Source organism: Erpetoichthys calabaricus, chromosome 13 (assembly GCF_900747795.2).
Source record: "Erpetoichthys calabaricus chromosome 13, fErpCal1.3, whole genome shotgun sequence".
NCBI lineage: Eukaryota > Metazoa > Chordata > Cladistia > Polypteriformes > Polypteridae > Erpetoichthys > Erpetoichthys calabaricus.
Genome location: NC_041406.2, coordinates 122,978,860 through 122,992,787, shown reverse-complemented (window position 1 = coordinate 122,992,787; position 13,928 = coordinate 122,978,860). Strand labels below are relative to the sequence as shown.

The 13,928-nt window shown below is 43.2% G+C and overlaps 1 protein-coding gene and 1 long non-coding RNA gene across 36 annotated transcripts in view; one reads left to right on the top strand and one right to left on the bottom strand.

The window, feature by feature from the left end:
• rims2a (regulating synaptic membrane exocytosis 2a) overlaps positions 1-13,928 on the bottom strand; it is a 1,351,795-nt gene that overhangs the window by 160,560 nt on the left and 1,177,307 nt on the right. The gene's annotated exons all lie outside the window — the stretch shown is intronic.
• The window catches only part of LOC127530104 (uncharacterized), a 589,449-nt gene that overhangs the window by 543,638 nt on the left and 31,883 nt on the right, over positions 1-13,928 (top strand). The window lies entirely within an intron of this gene.

Sequence of the window (13,928 nt, the reverse complement as noted above, 5' to 3'; positions counted from 1 at the left end):
GAAACTTGTTAAGGGTAAATTTCACACAAACATCATAATGGCTAACACGGTACAACACCCCAGTACTACACAAACATTAGGAGGTTTTTCTTTACCTACAGAAACATAGACACATGGAATAAGCTACCAAGTAGTGTGGCAGACAGTAGAACTTTAGGGGCTTTCAAAACCAGACTTGATGTTATTTTAGAAGAATTAAGTAGATATGACTGGAGAGCTTGTTGGGCTGAATGGTCTGTTCTTGTCTAGATTGTTCTAAAACACTAAACTTCTTTTCTCCAGCTGTAGCTTTTAAAAAGTCTCACACAACTAATGATTATTCTACAAATGATTAAGACATTTCTTACACCCTAGATGTATCTCTGTCAAGGGAAATAAATAGTATTTGTGCTTCCTGTTGAACCTACTTTCTCAGGGACACACCTTAATAATCTAACACAGAATGTGTTCCTTTGTGGTGCTACCTTGTCCCAATATTGGACAAACCTGGAACTTACCTTTTTGTTGTGGCTTGACAAATCAAAGTTTGTTTAAGAAAAGACATGTAAACTGAAACCTATGAAGCACATTTAACACCAAACCCTATGTCACCCATACTTAATTTCAACCAAGACTAAAAAGATTAATTTTCTTTGTGGAGAATATGAATTAGCAGATCCAGTATTTTCTACTTTGTCTTTATTAAGAAGAAAAAGTGTCAATAACTACTAGAAATATCTTGTTAATGTCCCACAAACTCTCAGGCATCACAACAAAAACAATCTTCTGATGCAACAAATGATATTGGAAACAAAAGTGCACATGACTTGCAGAAAAGAAATATAGGGAACTTAAAAAACAAGTATGGGTCTAGCACCAAATCAGTTATTTTCTTATGAGATCTTTTGAACACAAGGAAAACAGTAACAGTTTTAGAAATGAGTACTCAATCGTAATGTTTTATGACAGTATAGTGTGCATAAGAAGCTTTTATTCTTTTGAGGAATTGGAAAGCTTTGAGTAAAAACACTTTCTTTACTAAGAAAACAGAATACATCTACAAAAGGAAAGGGCACAATTCTAGGAGGCCGAGATCAATAAAGGATAACAAAAAACCTATTGTCAAAGTTTGAAATAAATACAAAAAAGTCAATATCAGAAGTCAAAGCTATGAATTTCAATCCTAGCATAAACATCATTCCCCTAAATTGTCTAACAAAGCATTGGAGTTTTTGTCTGAAAAAGACCCAAAGCTGTCTACGGATCAAATGACTAGCAATAGCCATTGTAGCCACAAACAAAATGGCCACTCCAGTAAGAAAACATTTAAAATGGTGTCGTCAACCGAACAGTATTGAGAGTTTAATGTAATATACAATCTGTCTTACTAAACCACAGTTAATTTATGCACGGCAGACGCACCGAGGCGCATGCACACTGCGGCCTTGGCGCCCGCCCCAGAGTCCAAAGTCAAATGCACGCATGCTCACTGCGGCCTTGGCGCCCGCCCCAGAGTCCAGAGTCAAACGCAGCGGCTTCCCAAAACGCAGCGGCGCCCGCCCCAGAGTCCAGAGTCAAACGCAGCGGCTTCCCAAAACGCAGCGGCGCCCGCCCCAGAGTCCAGAGTCAAACGCAGCGGCTTCCCAAAATGCGGCAGCGCCCGCTCCAGAGTCAAACGCAGCGGCTTCCCAGAGTCAGTAGGTGGCGCCCAAATAACACAACGTGCTGCGCCGTGGCGCCCGCCCCAGAGTCAAACGCAGCGGCTTCCCAAAACGCGGCGGCTTCCCAGAGTCAGTAGGTGGCGCCCAGACAACACAACCTGTGAGCGCCCAAACAACACAACCTGTACAGTCATAGATACAGACAATGAACAAAGGCGCCCACACAAAGAAACCGCTTTAGTTCAAATAGGGTTATTGAATTAAATGAAAACTTTACCATGCCTACGACCTGTGAACTACACCTGAGGTAAAGCGTGCATGCCAGGTTGTACAGCCACCCGGACGCGACCGCCCACACCACCGCATATACCCTCCATGATATTTCATCACGCAGCGGTTTCCCACCGAGGCGCATATTGCGCCGTGGCACACAGTGGCTTCCCAGAGTCAGTAGGTGGTGCCCAAACAACACAACCTGTTCACTGCCAGCAGTCGGTGTCAGCGAAGGTAACAGAATCACGTCTCCACAAAACAAAACCGCTTTAGTACAGATATGCTTATTGAATTAAATGACATTTCCCCAGACGCACCCACCCTACATGATATGTCATCCATCCAAATATCGGACGGAACAGAAACTGATTGCCATTCTTGGATTTCCGATTCGCTAGCGAATCGCGGGCTTACTTGTATGTAAATAATACAATAATGTTAAAAACACAATAATCATACATAAAAGGGAAATAAGAAAATACATATAGGCCGTATGGGCACAAATGCATTTGAGACATGTAAGAAATAAATAATTATTTTATTCATGTTGTCACACACATGCACGTGGGAGGCAACAAAAGGGCTCAAAAGAGGGTAATTCCATGCCAGACCAAGGTGGCGCAGAGTGCACTGATCCCTTCTCTTTTTCCTCTGCAGACCAACCATGGGAAATTCCGCCTTGGCCAGATGACATCATTCTTGGTTCCGGGTTTGATGATGTCACTTCCGAATTCCTGCCCTGATGACATCATTTCCCCTGACCGGCTTTAAAACCTCCTTATTGTGTCTGTCTCTTTAGTTCTGTTTTGGACTAATGTCTGTCAAGACCATTTGATCAAATCTTTATTTTTTCATAGCCAACTTTCAAGTATACAGGATGGTCGCCCCAAACCTATCTGCTGTGTTGTCTGCAACATTTCACGACATATTTGTAAAATAAGAAGCATATGTTAGACCCCAGGCAAAAATAAAAACACACCAAGTTTACAGATTATAAAATACAAGAGTCAGATGTGTTTCATATTCTCAGTGCAGTGAAGACTAATAAAATCCCATTACTTCTATTCACAGCAACATGAAGGAAAATAAATTATATAAGTCTGTTTATATGACAATAAACTTTTTTGAACTAGGGATGTTAGAATCCAAGAAATTTGGTAAACATTTTATATATTAGAATCAAAAACGTAAAAATTTACACAGAAATCTCAACTTATTCATGTCTCCACCACTGAGATGCCTTTGTCTTTTTCCTGTTCTTGGTCTCTCACTCTGTGTGCTTTCTCTCTCTCACTGTCACTCACTCCATGTTAGGGCAGATGCAAATTGATTCTGCCTATTTCTTTTTGTTTTAGCCATTTTATTTCAACATATGAAAAGAAGAGTTAGATCAAAAAGTATCTGAATGGTGGATAGGATAAACTTCCTTCATCTAGGTAAGTCCTATTTAGCAACAAAGAATACAACAATTCTTAGTTTACATGCATGGTGCTTGCTAACAGCAAATGTCGAGAAGTGTGTGACCCGGGTAAGGAAGGAGTACAAATATTGATTATTATTTTGCTAAGGGATTGTACAATCTCTTAAATGAAAGCACACTCCTGTGCGGCACTATAATGTATTTGAAATATCAGTGAGAGCAGTTACATTAAATCATTGGAAAGTTAAATTATGTACTTAACATACTCTATAAAATAAAACTAAAGCTCTAAAACGACACAAAAAACATCTGCACTTACAGTTGAAAAGCTGCAACTATGTCACTGCTCAGTTAACTGAAGGGGAAAAAACTATAAGAGAACAAACCATCCAGTTTTAAACATGTTTTTATAAATTGCATAATTTTTTTTAAGATATTGAAGAACATATCGCTCTGTGCACCACCAGCTACTAATATGCCTGTACTCAGAATAACATCATTAAAGTAAGTGCAGGAGCAAATCAAGTCAAGTTGGGGAGCATGCAATGGTACAGTGTGTTGCTGCACTTACTACACAACGAAACAACTCGGGATCCCGGTTGGCAACCCCCCAGGCAGACACGTGGTCCAGTCACCACCCTTCGGAAATGACCCTCTATCTGACACACTGCTGATGGCTGTGCCCAAGAGGTCATTAAAGGCCTGGATCTTGGTTTTTATCCAGGACACTCGCAAGCCCAGACACTCAGACTCCTCGCTCAGTCTCTCCTTAGGCGTAAAACCAGACTGTTCCGGTTGCTGGTAGGTGAGCAAGTGATCACGGATCCTATTGAGGATGACCTTAGCAAGGACCTTACAGGCACCGAGAGCAGTGTTATCCCCCTGTAGTTGCTGTAATCCAGGCGATCACCCTCCCCTTTCCAGATAGGGACGACAAAGTCCTGTTTTGCAGTTAGTTGGGATGATGCCAATCTCCCAAATGGAAGCAAAGATTGCTTGCAATGCCAGGGGGTCAGCCTTACCACCAGTCTGGAGAAGTTCATCCCAGATACCACAGATCCCTGCAGCCTTTCCCCCCCTCAGCTGGTTCACCACTTGTGCAGTCTCAGTGAGATTGGGTAGTTCACAGCTAATTGGAGGATCAGCCTCAAGAACCATGAACCCAGAGACATCTAATGTCCTAGCTGGAGGATCAGCTTTGAACAACTGCTCAAAGTAGCCAGCCCAGCGGGTCACAACTGCAGTGTCATATGTAAGGACCGTTCCATCAGCCACGCTGACTGCGACTCTCCAAGGAACAGATTCAGATGTGCATAATGCTTTGATTCCTCTGTAAGCAGGACATGTGTCGCTAGACCACAGATGGTATGTCATTTGCTCACAGATTCCACTAACAAACGCTTCTTTATCTGCTCTCAGAGCCCTTGCAGCCGTCCTTCTCAGTTCCCGGTACAGACCAGAGTTGCCATTGAGCCATGTGCTGTGACTCCTCTCGACGATATCCAGGGTTCCCTGCGAGATGAAACACCTTCTTCTGGGAACACCGGTAACACCAACACAACCCTCAGCAACCTTCAGGGACTTGTCACGGAAGGTCTCCCACATCACATTTGGATCGGTAGTTGTACCCAAATCTGCAAGTTCCTCACACAAACTGCATGCACACTCATTAGAAACAGCCTGGTCTTGGAGTATGGCCAAGTGCAGGCTCATTTTCCTAGTAGGTGGTAACCTACTGGACCTAAAATGGATCCTAAGAGTAGCAATAACAAGTCTGTGGTCAGAATTCACAAACTGGGCACTTCTGTAGACCCTGCAGTTTTGCAAGAGCCTCCAGCATCTGCCCACGAGGATGTGATCAATCTCCTTCACCGCACCACCAGTACTGGAGTACCAAGTCCAACAATGTGGTTCTGGGCGCTGTAACCAGGATCCAGCAATTCGCGGCCCCTGACCTTTTGCAAAGTCAAGGAACATGAAGCCACTTTCACAAAGGTCACCAGACCCATGGGGACCAAGACAATCGTCATAGCCAGGCCTGTCAGTGCCAGTGGCTGCATTGAAGTCACCTATGACCAGAGGAGTGTCACCTCGTGGTGACACTGAGCGAAGCTGCAAACAAAATGTCTCCCTCGCCGAGACATCACTCATCACGGTCGGAGCATACACTGAGACAACAGACAAGGCACCCAGGGAGTGCCGTAATCTGAGTCTCATAATATGCTCGTTGAAAGGAGTGACATTGGACACCATCGGAAGAAGCCAATCCGCTACAGCAACAGCTACTCCCCCAGTATGACCGTCCAGACTGATAAAAGGTGCATCCACCTACAGAGATCTGGCCAGTCCCTGGTCTGCGCACCTCAGAGAGTGCCGCCACTGAAATGCAGAGTTTACGCAGCTCCTCCGACAGCAGAGGAAGATGATCACCTTGCCGGAGAGACAAGACTTCCATGTGCCTACCCGTATGAGCCACCTCAAATTGGGATCCGAGTGCTGCTGTGCAGAAGGCGACACCTCAGCACCACACCAGTTCCGATCCCCAACAGACCTGATCCCATTGGCTCTCCAACAGTTTCGATTCTTCCAGGGATGGGGCTCCCGAGAGCTTTCCCCTTTGTTGTATTTAGAGGGGCTGATTGTGCACATCATCAGACACGGCAAAATGAGGAGGACCAACCAGGAAGGGTTCCAAAACCCATTTCACCCAAGTCTTTCAGGGGTCGCTTTGTTATGTAAATGTAATTTATAGAATCTAACTGCAGTTTGACTGGGAGGTTGTGTTGAATTTTTGTTTACTCTATAAAGTTAATTATAATTGGGTGTAAAGAAGAAGAAGGAAAGCATGTAACATAATTTATTTAGATGCTCAGAAAGCCTTTGATGCAATTCTTTGCTGAAGAATTCATTTTGAAGCTAGAATCCATTGACATTATAAAACTGAATTTTAAGCTGGTTTTGGTTGAAGACAGACACTGGAAGAGTACAGGTAGGAGGTGAATGCCCCTCACAAGAAGAAATCCCTAATAATTATGCTTAGACATTTATACTTACTTTTAATTAAACAGATATTTAGTAGACTTGTGAAATTCATAAATTTCTATGAAACTGGAGAGACAACAGAAATTGAGGATGCAGCAAAAACAACTCGGAAAGACATGGACAATCTTCAAAGCTGGTCCAATTAAATTCAGTTTAGTGTGGACAACCACAAAGTGTTATGTGATGGCAAAATCAGTATTAATTATAAATACAAGATGAACCACAGCCATAGAAAAACCATAGGAAAAAGAATTCAGGAGATTACATTTACATAGCACTCATACTGTCTAGGCAATATGCAGAAATAATTAAAAATGAAAATAAGATGTAATGTTATATTGTGAAAAACTGTTAAAGGATTTTATGCAAAGACTGTGTAACACAGTAAGGAGTCCTAGCCTAGAATACTGTGTGTATTCTAATCACCACACTAAAAAGAAAACATTACAGCCCCAGAAGCTGCGTTTAGAAGAACAACCAACTGAAGGTCATATAGTTATTAGTGAGGAGAGTCAGCATGAGAAGCAAATTAAGCTTTTCTTAATTCTTCAATTTGATAAAATTGATAGAAAATATTTCTTTCTAGTAAATAGTGTATAATGTACCTGACAGCCCACTGGAAACTAAAAGCAAAGTATGCTTAAGAATTATACTAGAAAGCACTTCTTCACACACAGAGCTATGAGAATCTGAAACAAACTGTAAACCAGTATACTCTAAGCATAAACTCTGACAACTTCTGAGACACCTTAGCTATTTGCTAACCATACAAGCTCAGTGGACTGAATTGTCTTCTCTTGTTTGTAAAACTTTGCACATTCTTATGAGATATTTATGCAAATAAGATTATCTAAAAAGTAGTCATTATTATCTAAGAATTAGGGAATGGAAAGTTTTTCCACTGAAGCATTGAGATCAATAAAAAAACATCAGTCAAATGCAATTAATTTTCAGTCAAACTGTTTCTGTGTCATCATTAATATAATAAAGGCCTGTGATTTGGTGTAGTAGCTAAGGCACTTTAAACTACAAGGTTCAGGTTCAAACCCACTTCCAACTCAGTGTGTGTCCTTGACTGAATTATTGAATTATACTGTACAATAAACTTGAAGGCATCAGCCCAGTATACAAAAACTAGAGCAGAGAGTTAAGTAATCAAAGAGAGTATAGGCAAGAAATACAATGTGCTCATTTTTCTCAGGAGGAGCCTGCAGTTCAGTGTCATTGGTTTTAGGCTACAATGAAATTGGCTGTTTTTATTAACTGGTAGTAAATCTAGGAGGATGAAAGGGAGTATATACATCTATAAATGCTTACACTCTGTACCACATTTCTTATTTTCTAACCTTTTTAACCAGCATCTTAAATTCTAAAACTATGAGCTGCTTTCTGTCATTGAAACAAACACAGTTATACATCCAGTATTAGGCAGAGCAGAACTTCTTTACTTTGATGCATTCTTCTCTCAATTCTGTTATATACTGAATTTTATTGAAGTTTATTGAATGCTTAAAGATCACATTATACTATGTAATCCAGGTTTTAGAGGTATGTGAACAAAAGATCGGTCAATTTTTGTTTTCTTCTCCCCATCATAAAACATTGCATTGATTACATTTCAGTTTCTCACACTTTCTTTAGGTTTTTAAATTTGTCACTTTGTTTTTAACTTGCTATCTCTTTCATCTGAAACAGGCCCAGTAAAATAATGAATGACGTCATATGACTGACAGCAGGCACTGAAATAGAAAACAACATGGCCAAAAATAGCACAAATCAAACCAGGCAAGCCCAAAATGTGCATTTTTAATGCTAGTGTTAGAGCTATGCTTAATGTTTATTGATTCATATATGGAATGTTAGATACACTGCAATAAAACTCTTTATGATACCCTGAAAAGCAAAATATGCAAATTTCTAAGTAAGAAAAAAGAATTCTGTTCATATAGGAATTTATTTTTTTAATACATTGATTTATATTTCTGTTTCTTGCTTAACTCATTTCTGCCAATTAGGACCAGGTTTTCCAGGATAAGTCAGTTTTAGGCAAAGTAAAGGTGTCTGATCTGCATGATTACTGTCTTGAGTAATAAAGATTATATGTAAAACTGCTTTTTTCTTTCTCTGAGTGCATAAAAAAGTTGGTTACAAATCTTCACATTGAAAGCTGGTGTCTTAAGCCCTGTTTCTTTTCACCATGCTGATCTTACATGACTTGTTTTATTATTTAAGGTCTTTTCACCCAGTGATACAATTTTCAATACTACTACTAATAATAACAATAATAATAATAAGCACTTCCCCCAGAAATAATTATCAACAGGCCCAAATGAAATTTCTTTATTTGCTATAGTCTACTCCCTCTCTCATAAACATGAACATCCATCCATCCACTTTCGCTTATCCGAGATTGGGTCGAGGGGGCAGCAGTTTGAGCAGAGATGCCCAGACTTCCCTCTCCCCGGCCACTTCTGCTAGCTCTCCCTGGGGAATCCTGAGGCGTTCCCAGGTCAGCTGAGAGACATAGTCCCACCAGCGTGTCCTGGGTCTTCCCCGGGGCCTCCTCCCGATTAGACGTGCCCGGAACGCCTCACCAGGGAGGCGTTCAGGAAGCATCCTGATCAGATGCCCGAGCCACCTCATCTGACTCCTCTCGATACAGAGGAGCAGTGGCTCTACTCTGAGCTCCTCCCAGATGACTGAGCTTCTCACCCTATATTTAAGGGAAAGCCCAGACACCCTGCAGACGAAACTCATTTCAGCCACTTTTATTCGCGATTTCATTCTTTCGGTCACTACACACAGCTCATGACCATAGGTGAGGGTAGGAACGTAGATCGACTGGTAAATTGAGAGCTTTGCCTTACGGCTCAGCTCCTTTTTCACCACGACAGACTGATGCAGAGCTCGATCTGCCTGTCGATCTTCCGCTCCATTCTTCCCTCACTCGTGAACAAGACCCCGAGATACTTGAACTCCTCCACTTGGGGCAGGATCTCGCTACCAACCCTGAGAGGGCACTCCACCCTTTTCCGGCTGAGGACCATGGTCTTGGATTTGGAGGTGCTGATTCCCATCCCAGCTGCTTCACACTAAGCTGCGAACCGATCCAGAGAGAGCTGAAGATCACGGCTTAATGAAGCAAACAGGACAACATCATCTGCAAAAAGCAGTGACCCAATCCTGAGCCCACCAAACCGGACCCCCACAATGCCCTGGCTGCGCCTAGAAATTCTGTCCATAAAAGTTATGAACAGAATCGGTGACAAAGGGCAGCCCTGGCAGAGTCCAACTCTCACTGGAAATGGGTTCGACTTACTGTCGGACCAAGCTCTGACACCGGTTGTACAGGGACCGAACAGCCCTTATCAGGGGGTCCAGTACCCCATACTATCGAAGCACCCCCCACAGGATTCCCCGAGGAACACACAAAACACATGTAGACTGGTTGGGCAAACTCCCATGCACCCTCCAGGACCCTGTCAATGGTGTAGAGCTGGTCTACTGTTCCACGACTAGGACGAAAACCACACTGTTCCTCCTGAATCAGAGGTTTGACTATCTGACAGACCCTCCTCTCCAGGACCCCCGAATAGACTTTTCCAGGGAGGCTGAGGAGTGTGATCCCTCTGTAGTTGGAACACACCCTGGGGGACCACCACCCCGGTTTGCCAATCCAGAGGCACTGTCCCTAATGTCCATGCAATGTTGCAGAGGTGTGTCAACCAAGACAGTCCTACAACATCCAGAGCCTTGAGGAACTCTGGGCATATCTCATCCACCCCTGGGGCCCTGCCACCAAGGAGTTTTTTGACCACCTCGGTGACCTCAGTCCCAGCCATCTCTGAGTCCCCAGACTCTGCTTCATTGTTGGAAGGCATGTTAGTGGGATTGAGGAGGTCTTTGAAGTACACCCCCACCGACCAACAATGTCCCGAGTCAAGGTCAGTAGCGCATCATCCCCACCAAACACAGTGTTGACACTGCACCGCTTTCCCCCTCCTGAGGCGCCGGATGGTGGACCAGAATCTCCTCAAAGCCATCCGGAAGTCGTTCTCCGTGGCTTCCCCAAACTCCTCCCACACCCGAGTTTTTGCCTCAGCAACCACCGAAGCCGCATTCTGCTTGGCCTGCTGGTACCTATTAGCTGCCTCTGGAGTCCCACAGGACAAAAGAGTCCTGTAGGACTCCTCCTTCAGCTTGACAGCATCTCTCACCATCGGTGTCCACCAACAGGTTCAGGGATTGCCGCACAACAGGCACCACCTTACGGCCACAGCTCCAGTCAGCAGCCACAACAACAGAGGCATGGAACATGGTGTAATCAGAATAATAAGTTTAATGTCACTGTGCTCTGTACAAAAATTATTTTATAAATCCACTCACATGTACAAGCCAGGCCAAAGTTAACACACAGGGGCTCTCAGCATTTAGAACTGCTAGGCAAGCATTTGAAGAGAGAAAGGTACAACTACGAAAATAGGCATTGTACTATTTCTGTATGTTAGAGATGAAATTGAATCCTCTCCTTGCCTTGTTTGGAACCTAAGTAAGGGCCTGCACGTGGAGTAAACAGTATAAAAGACTTGGACAGCAGCCAAGTCTTCGAAGCCGACAGACAGATGGGTGATAATGTCATCCGTCCTGAAAATCCTTCCATTGCAGCGACGAAAAATGGCAGACTATATACATCAAGATCCCACCTTGGTAATGTCTTGCTATGGCTTCCTTTCATCTGTAAAGCCGCGTAAATCATCATTAAAGAAAGCTAAGTTATTTTATCTTATGTGATTTTATACCACCGTATCACTATGGGAGGGATATCGCCTTTTAATATTATATCTATTTAGGTTCAGGTTACTTAAAAGAACTTATTCCAACTAGGGAGCTAGCGGCCCCTAGAGGAAACACATGGCCCATTTGGACTCAATGTCCCCCACCTATCTAGGGACGTGGTCAAAGTTCTGCTGGAAGTGGGAGTTGAAGCTACTTCTGACAGGGGACTCAGCCAGATTTTCCCAGCAGACCCTCACAATACGTTTGGCCTACCAGACCTGACCGGCATCCTCCCCCACCATCGAAGCCAATTCACCACCAGGTGGTGATCAGTTGACAGCTCCGCCCCTCTCTTCACCCGAGTGTCCAAGACATGTGGCCGCAAGTCCGACGACACAACCACAAAGTCGATCATCGTGTGAGTCAAGTGAAAAGGGTTCATATCAATTAACATGGAATCCAGTATCCATCTTGCCATTCCAATCATCCTTTCCCATATTCCACCCATATGTGAAGAATGTGGTGGATTAAACTTCCATTCACAACCCTGTGGTTTGCGAAACGCTTGGAGTCAATCTGTTACTCCTTGTATGCACCAATAAAAACCGGACCTTAAAACCTTCACTGGTCCTCTGATGGCAAAAAACTTTTGGAGAGCATTTATCAAGCTTGATACGTCCATCGATTCGATCACTTCAATATGCACAGCTCGTACACTTAAACAAGTGAACATCACTGCCCACCTTTTATTATTAACTTGCCCACCACAAGTTTTTCATGTCGCAACTGTCTATGGTCTGAAAACATCAAGCCCAACATAGGTAATGGGCAGTTCTGTGCTCAGCCTATCAACTGGTAGGTCAGCCATTTGTTGATGTTGTTGCCTACCCCTTAGTTTTTGTCACTTGACACACCTTTTTATAATGGTGGCAATTTGTCTTTTTACTCCAATGATCCACAATCCCGAGACTCTAATGGCACCTTCAGTGAGGTGTCTCCCCTGGTGGGAAACTTACTCATGATGATGTTGAATAAGCAAGGTGGCCAGGTGGTGTTTATTTGGAATAATTAAGAGGTTCTGCTCCTTCCCGAGGAAGCTTGCTCTATTCAAACAACCACCCACTCTCAGCATGCCAAGGTCATCTACCATGGGATTCAGTCTAAAGACGGGGCTTCCCTTGAAGACCTGTTTTCTGGTCTTAAGACATTTCATCTCTTCTGGGAAGGCTTCCTTTTGCACGTGACAGATGATGTTTATCTCTGCTAGCTCAAGTTCTGATATACCTGGTGGCTCTTTACACATGTGCCATCCATTGCAGTACTGTGGCTCGTTCGTCTTCTGGAAACACAGAGTGACGAGGGCTAAATGAGCCATCGTGTGAACAAGTTTTGTCCAAGAAGAGAATCGTTCGAAGAGGCGTGACCCAAGGATTATGGCTGTGCAAGTCGTGGTGTGCAGAGAGGTAACTTCAGGATGGATTTCAGGATCATTATCTGGATCTATGAGATGGTAGGTACTGGAAGATATTGCAGGAGGCCTACTTAGCAGAAACTCTGGTCCCGAGAACCAGGAAGACTTGGCGAGAAGAGCAGCTGGGACTGACCTCGTAGCAATAGCTGCAGGGTTCATGTCAGACGGAACATACTGCTATTGTTCGGGTTTGCTGGTCTTCCTTATATGCTCAACTCCGTGGGCAACATACACAAAAAATCTCTTGTTGCGGTTATATATGTTACACAGCAAACTTTACTGTCTGTATAAAATTTGATAACATCAATTTTAGTGTCCATCTCATTCAATGGAAAGTCAGCCATTTCTACAGCTAATGTTGCACTACACAGTTCAAGTCTGGGGATGGTATGTGCAGGTCTTGGTGCCAGTTTGGCCTTTGCCAACAGAAAACCTACATGGGTTTGTTCTTCACGATCAGTCACCCTAAGATAGGCTACTGTAGCTATGGCTTCTGTGGATGCATCTGAAAAGAAATGGATTTTTCTATTTTGACATATTGTCAGTGAAGCAGAGAAATAACAATATGGGATGTAAGGCTGTTCTAAAACCTTTATAGATTCTTTCCTCATCTCTCATTTTGGCCTTAGGTCCACTGGTAATGGTGCATCCCAGTCTCTTTCCCCATCAGTGAGCTGTCAGAGTATTGCCCTTCCTTGAATGGTTACTGGAGTCACAAAACCTAGGGGGGCATACAGGCTGTTTACTACAGACAGGACTCCATGTCAGGTAAATGTCCTTTCAATTTGTGAAACTTGGAAAGTGAATGTGTCAGAAGTCACTTCCCAGTGTAGGCCAAGACTTCGTTGCATAGGTGGTACATACACTCTTAGGTCTAAGTTCTTCAAATCCATTGCATGGTCATCAGGGTGGAAGGCCTTCATCACATTGTTGCTATTGGATGTTATCTTATGAAGCCTAAGGTTGGCCTGAGATAAGAGCAGTTTGGTTCTCTTGAGCAAATCAATGTCTTCTTCAGCTGTTGGAAAGGATTTAAGTCCATCATCTACACAGAAGTCTCTTTCTATAAACTCTCGAGCATCAGAACTATATTCTTCCTCTCCTTCTCTAGCTGTACTTCTAAGCCAATAGGTTGCTGTTGCTGGGGATGGGCCGTTTCCAAAAACATGGACTCTCATACAGTAGTCTATGACTTCATCACTGATGTCATTGTTACGATGCCAGAGAAACCTGAGGTAGTTTCAATGATCTTTTTTAACAATGAAACAATGGAACATATATATATATATTTTTTTTAACATATTTG